Source organism: Rutidosis leptorrhynchoides, chromosome 1 (assembly GCF_046630445.1).
Source record: "Rutidosis leptorrhynchoides isolate AG116_Rl617_1_P2 chromosome 1, CSIRO_AGI_Rlap_v1, whole genome shotgun sequence".
NCBI lineage: Eukaryota > Viridiplantae > Streptophyta > Magnoliopsida > Asterales > Asteraceae > Rutidosis > Rutidosis leptorrhynchoides.
This window is the reverse complement of record NC_092333.1, coordinates 467,684,524-467,692,976: the sequence shown is the minus strand read 5'-3', so window position 1 is coordinate 467,692,976 and position 8,453 is coordinate 467,684,524.

Genomic DNA, 8,453 nt, shown 5'->3' with positions numbered 1-8,453 from the left:
ACAATAGTTGATTTCATTGCGAGGTATTTGACCTCTAAATGATACATTTTACAAAACATTGCATTCGTTTTTAAAAGACAAACTTTCATTACATCGAAAGTTGGCAGGTATGCATACCATTTCATAATATATCCAAACTTTAAATGACTTAATAAAAATCTTTTTGAACTCAACGACTCGAATGCAACGTCTTTTGAAATATGTCATGAATGACTCCAAGTAATATCTCTAAAATGAGCAAATACACAACGGAAGATTTCTTTCATACCTGAGAATAAACATGCTTAAAAGTGTCAACCAAAAGGTTGGTGATTTCATAGGTTTATCATAATCAATAAAAATTCATCATTTTGATAGACCACAAGATTTAAATGTGCATGGTACAAATGGGCCCGAATCCTATACCCATCTGTAATGTACATGCGATATATTTTAAATACAGTACACCTTTCTCGTGTACAAAACCATTTTTCATAAATCTTAATAACCGTACACATATCTCTTGTACAAAATATCATACACATAACCTGTGCATAAAAATAATTCTCTCGATATATAACATTAACTTTGCTTTCTTTGCTTGGCTTGGTAACTGACCTTAACATATAATGCGCATCAATAATATCCCCAAAATAAACAGAACTTTCAGTCTGTAATAAATATATAAACCTCAAAGTACTAAACACCACGCCCACTAGCTCTTCCGTCTAGTGAACATTCTGGGTGGGGGTGTTAAACCCGGTAGCTACCTTTAGGATTCGTGTGAATTAGGGGCCACACCCATTTCCTAATTCTTAGGTTACCAAGCTATAATAATCAAGGAGAAATATTCACATCAATTAGTGGCAATTATAACGTCCAAATAATTCAATAATAATCAACAGAACTTCTTTCTGTATAATAATTCATTCGAGGAAGGTTTTGCTTGTGTCTATCTCGTCAAACATTTATAAAAGCATCTCAAGTATTCTCAGTCCAAAAATATAGATTTCAAAGGCATTTAATAAAGCAATTATAAAAACAGCGCATGTATTCTCAGTCCTAAAAAAAAGAGTAAAAGGGAATCAAATGAACTCACAATACTGTATTTTGTATTAAAAATACATATGACGACATAGAACAAATGTAGGGTTGGCCTTGGATTCACGAACCTATATCATTCATATATGTATTAAAACATATTCTTGTAATCGAATAAAACTATATATTTTTATTAGTGATGTAATTGTTTTATTTAATAATTTATAAGTTTTATAATTTATTTATATATTTTTATTTTGTACATAATAATATTAATATAGTTAAGTTAAGTATATTAAATAAATCTTTATATTTAATCTTCAATTTTTATAATTATTATCTTAACCAAGTCTTTTAAACTTCTATTTTTATAATTATTATTATTTTAATAATAATAATATAGATATTACGGGTAATAATAATGATTGTTTTTAAGGATTACAAAAAGATAATTTTTGTAAAAAATAAAAATAAAAATAAAAATAACATTAATGATAATAACTTTTAATAATAATAATACTAATAATTGAAAATTTATATTAATGATAATATTTATAATAATAATGTTAACACTCATTTTAGTAATAAAACGATAAAGATTATATAATGATAATAATAACAGTACTTATAATAATAATAACTATAATAAGAATCTTAGTAATAATAATATTATTGATACTAGTAGTAACAATGATAATAATAATAATAATAATTATATAGTTGTAATGATAACAAAATAACAAGTTTTTTAAAAATGATAATAATTTTTAATATTACAATACTAATAATGATAATCATATTAAGGATACTTTTGTTAATAATAATAACAATAATAATAGTACTAAAAATAATACTATTGCTAATATTTATAATAATAATAAATTGTATTACTTTGATAATGGTTATATTAATAATAATAATAATCCTAATCATAAAAATGATAATAATACTAAAATGATAAAATTAATAATAATAATTATATAAATAATACTTATAATAATACAATGATAATAATAATAATGATATTTATAACAATAATAATTATAATCATACTAATAACATTAATAAAATTAATAGTCATAATAATAACAATAATAATCATAATAATTAATAATAGTAACAGAATTAAAAATAAAAGTGTATACCCTTTTAAAAGCTTTTCTAAAAAGAATTGCCCCAGATCGGGCTCGAACCCGTGACAACTCGCTCACCCGAACCATCCCTTTACCATTCTTCTGCGTCTATTTTTTTGACTAATAATACACTCGATTAAATATAACCCGTATTATTTATGTTCTAATTCCTTCTTCTTCTTCAGTTCAAAATCGATCAGGATCAAATTAACCAACAACACTTTAAAGGTTGGATTTTTGGACTTTCACAAGAAATATAATTGATATATAATGGTTACATTTGTTCAATCAGACAACCAAAAATAAATAAAAATAAAAAAATGACTGTTGCAGCTCACGAAGAACTCCAAATTGGTTTTCAAAATTTAAATCATTTTAGGTTGTAATTACAACATGAATTTGGTTTTAAATCGTTCCTATTAAATTTTCAAATCATTAATTGAATCTGAAACATTACAACGAATTCCAATTTCACGAAGAACAAACATTTTAACTTTTTAAATTTTAAGTTTGACTCGAAAATTCGAAATCGTTAAGAGGAATTGGAAACTAAAACTTTGCAGATAGTTTGAGTGGATGATATCTAACAAGACTGCATTTCTAGATTTTGAAATTCAATACGAATTCGAAGTTTTGGGAAAAATAAAAGAAACAAAGGTATCGACTTCATTTTTTTATAAACCGTTTGATTTTCTTTTCCCCTTCTTCTTGAATTGCATTAGGTATTATATAGGACATAAATGAGATATTAAAACAGTACCAGATTCATTTGCAGTTGTATTGTAGCAAGGATTTGTCGATAGGTTTAATCTTAAGGACAGAAAATAATAAAAAAAATAAAACGGTTGCTATTTATCTGTAACAGATTTGTACAATTTAGATTTGATATGTACAATTTAGATTATAAACAACAAATTAATAAAAGCTGAAAGGGATCTATAACAGATTTTGACTTTTAATTTGTACTAATTAATATTAATTATTAATATTAATACTTTTAATAAAAATACTAATAATAATTTCAATAATACCAATAATACTAATAATTTTATTATTATTAATAATAATAAGTAATAATAATAATATTAATAATTATTAATAACAATAATGTTAATGATGATATAGATAATAATAATAATAATAATAATAATAATAATAATAATAATAATAATAATAATAATAATAATAATAATAATAAAAGTAACAATAATAATAAGTCAAAATAATAATGATTTTAATGAAATTGATAATAATAATATTATTAATGATAATTACAATAATAATGCTAATTATATTAATATTAATAGTAATAATATTTATATATAACAAATTTCATATTTATATAATATTACTAACACTAGTATTGATATTAATATAGCAATATTATAACAACTATATTATTACATATTATAGATTATATAATATATATTATATAATAATGAATATTATACATTTTAATAATAATATCTAATAATAATGAAGATATAATAAATTACATGTTTCTATTTTTATATAATAATATTAATAATACTGATTTTGGTATTATTAATAATAAAAGTAATAATATTATAACAAATATATTTTTAACTTTTAATTATTAATATTATATGATAACATATGTTGAATATTTAATATTTATACATTTATAAATAATTAATAATAAAAGTCATATATAATTTTATATCATATATATATATATATTCATTTTAATAATACTTACTTATTATGATTTTAAATTTTTAATTCCAATTATTTAAAGTGTGTTTTTATTTATTCAAAAATATTACATATACACTAATATTTATATTTATATATATTTATCTACATTTTTATTTACACACAATTGTTCGTAAATCGTCGGGACTAGTCCAAGGTTAAATGAATTCATGTAAACAGTTCCAAAAATTTTGAAACTCAACTTTACAGACTTTGCTTATCGTGTCAAAATCATATAAAGGTTAAGTTCAAATTTGGTCGGAAATTTTCGGGTTGTCACAGGAAGACTTCTAGGGACCTGAGAATAAACATACTAAAAGTGTCAACACAAAGGTTGGTGAGTTCATAGTTTTAATATTGCGCATAATCTGTATATAAAGGTGGACCACATCAGTTGTTTCATCCAAAACATTTATCAAAATATTCTACGAAATTGAGCATCCTGGTAACTAAACTTAACGTATATATAATAAGTACCCCTGTTTTAACATACATGCAACTAACATGTACAATACACATAAACCAATGTGTACTAAACTCAAATAGCATACGTCTGCTTTATAGTTCAGGCTAGGGTCTCTATACCTGGAACGGAGGGGGATGTCAAGCCCTATGGATCCGTATACCACTATTCGCGCCCACCGGTTCTTATAACTGGCAGCTACTAGTTACCAAAGCTAAGGGATTTTCGGTTCAAACTCAGTGTAGAATTTAGTATGTACTTGTGTCCATTGCGTATAAAATAAAGTGCATGTATTCTCAGCCCAAAAATATAGATTGCAAAAGCAATTAAAAAGGGATCCATAAACTCACGTATCAATATTGTGGTTCAATATTGTAGGAAAAGTATGCAGACGCAACGGAGATGACAATTGAAAGGTTAGCCTTTGATTCACGCACAATATCCCCGATCATTACCCATAACCTCCTTAGCTATAACAAATTTGAAAATCTGACTTGAAAATTACCCGAGCATAACCCCGTCGTACTATTTTAGGTATAATAATAATACTCATAATAATAATAATACTATTACTAATAATATTAAGATTTATAATAATAATTATAATACCAATTAAAATTATTTACGGAGTATTTCATTGATAGTATGCATGTGTTTAAGTTTGAGAACCCAATATATATAACAATCGAATTCAACTTACGTAAATCAATTTGTTACCTAATTCTTGTTTTGTTCTGTCACGAGTTCCTCTAAAAACCAAAAACATGACACTTATTTGTTTTAGTGTGCCAACACTCACCTTTGTATTTATTAAATACTTCAGGGGTATTTTATGTAACTTATAATTAATAAATTTCTATCATGTCACTGTCATGTGAATAGTAAATTAATTAATTTCATTTCATTTACTATTCACATGAATAGAAAATGAATTAATTTCAATTCAACTATTTAAGTTACGTTGTTGTACGTTGTGCTTTACAACTTGAACATCTTTGATTTAACTTCGTGTCTTCTTAAAAATTTAAAAAATACATCATAAAAATAAAACGATTTAATACGTAAAATTTTTAATTTGAAGTGGTATCATTCAATAGTAAATTTTTATCATACCATGTATAAATATTATTCGCATGTTACCGTATATATTGAAAACTCTTATGTTTATTAAAATATAATACTTTGTTAAAATGATTAATAAGATATTAAATTCTTATAAATGTTATGACGTTCATAAATCATTGGACGAACATGGTGGTCAACCGTTATATAAAAACTCATTTTCAAAAGTTTTAAAACTTGTCAAAATTCATTACTTATCATGTAGAAAATATTAAATCATATAGAGAATTGGTTTAAATACGTCGAAATTTTTCGGGTCATCACAGTAACTCACAACTCACAAACGTGCAAAGTGGACTCAAATCTCACGTGGTCCATCATCCCTCACACATGTAAAGTGAACCCAAACGCACAAGGATCACTCTACCCCACCCGCACCCTTCCTATGCATAAATACGCATATAATATATTTACACTCACATTGTCGCCTTAATGAATGCAACCCAAATCCGCAATCCGTCAATGGAAAGTACCTATTCCATTTATCACATAAACAAACAACACAATTAGGGTGGATTACAAACCAACCCAAATTGACACTTAGTGCAATTATGACCCAATTGCCCTTCCAAGCACAACTTGTGCCCAAACTAACCAATAATCACTAACACTAGTGAAAATGGTCCAATAACGCCAACTAGACCAAACACAAGTGCTAAACACTTGTCTTCCCCAAAATCAAGTTAGAAACTCTAATTTTGACCCATTTTAAAATCAAACTTCTAAACACCTCCACTTGGGTTCCAACACCAACATAATCACTAATGTAGTGACCCGAAATTTTCCATGTTTATATATATTAAATGAAATTGATATTTACATGATTAAGTGTTTCCAACATGTTAAGAAATCAAACTTGTTAAGACTTGATTAATTGAAATAGGTTTTATATAGACAATTGACCACCCAAGTTGACCGGTGATTCACGAACGTTAAAACTTGTAAAAACTATATGATGATATACATATGGTTGTATATATAGTTAACATGATATTATTATAAGTAAGTATCTCATTAGGTATTTTTAACAACGATTTATATACATAAAAATGAGACTATTGAATTAAGAAACTCGAAAATGATATATATAACGATTATCATTATAACAACGTCTTACTAAATACATAGGAATCATATCAAGATATTGATACACTATGTTTAATCATGATAAATAATAAGTAAACATGTCATTAAGTGTATTAACAATGAACTACATATGTAAAAACAAGACTACTAACTGGATGATTTCGAAAAGATACATATATGTAACGATTATCGTTGTAACAATATTTAACTGTATTTATATGATACTAAGATATACTAATATATCATAATATCATGATAATGTAATAATTTAATATCTCTTTAGTTATAATAAATAAAGGGTTAACAACATTTAACGAGACCGTTAACCTAAAGGTTTCAAAACAACACTTACATGTAACGACTAATGATGACTTAACGACTCAGTTAAAATGTATATACATGTAGTGTTTTAATATGTATTCATACACTTTTGAAAGACTTCAAGACACTTATCAAAATACTTCTACTTAACAAAAATGCTTACAATTACATCCTCATTCATTTTCATCAACAATTCTACTCGTATGCACTCGTTTTTGTACTCGTACAATACACAGCTTCTAAATGTATTTACTATTGGTATATACAATCCAATAATCAGCTCTTAGCAGCCCATGTGAGTCACCTAACCATGTGGGAACCATCATTTAACATCTAGCATGAAATATCTCACAAAATAACAAACTAATGGAGCCTATATGGTGTGACGACCTGGGAATTTTTGACCAAATTTAAACTTAAACTTTATATGATTTCGACACGATAAGCAAAGTCTGTAATGTTGAGTCTCAAAAATTTTGAACTGTTTTTCATACAATCAATTTAACTTCGACCATTCCCGACGATTCACGAACCATTATGTGTAAATAAATATATAAATAAATAAATAAATAAATATATATATATATATTTATTATTATAAATTTAAATATTATATGAGTTAATTAATTATGTAAATAAAATAATATATGATATTAAAATAAATCTATATATATATATATATATATATATATATATATATATATATATATATATATATATATATATATATATATATATTGAATGCATATTTATATGGTTTCGAATTTATTTAGTAAACGATAATAGCACTCGTTTGTCAGTCGATAGATATTAAGCAAGTTAAATAAAAACTTATATAATTTTAAAATAAACGGTTAGCCAAAAATGAGTTTTACAAACTATAGACTTATTAAAAATGTATTTAGAAACTATTTGTTGAATTTTAAAACTTTTCATATTTTACTTGGGTTGGGAGTGAATAATTAATGTAATTTTTATTTAATAGTTAATGTTCAAATTTTATATCATAATGACCAAAATAAATAAATATAATTAATGTAAAAATTTGGGATTTTTTCGGAGATTTTTATCCGCCACTAATTATCAACGGAGTACGAAATTCAGTCTATAATAAACGACGGCTAACAATTCACACGTTTATATTTTAAATTATATTATAAGTATTATTGTATTATATAATCAGTTAAATATATCCGTGAATTGTGGTTGAATGTAATATTATTAGTGTGTTTATGATTGAGATTAAAATATGACAACTGTCTTTGTCTTTGTCTGCCCACCTTCTCTCTATTCTATATAATTCATGTATATACATGCATACATATGCATTCACTAGAGAAACCCATTTCATTACCACACTTTTCCTTGTTACATGTTTATCTTAGCCTATCATATTCTAAATCCATCTTTGTCTTTATTTTATTTCCTCATGAACTCAAGCCACCACCATCTTTATTTTTCTTTCCTATTTGCTACTACTACGCTCCTGTTTTTCTTTGAACAACCGTGAACCACCCTTCACTTTAAAGTCATCATCACCTACAACTGTTGCTACTAATTCGTGCTGCTACTACTACTTTAATGCTTCTATT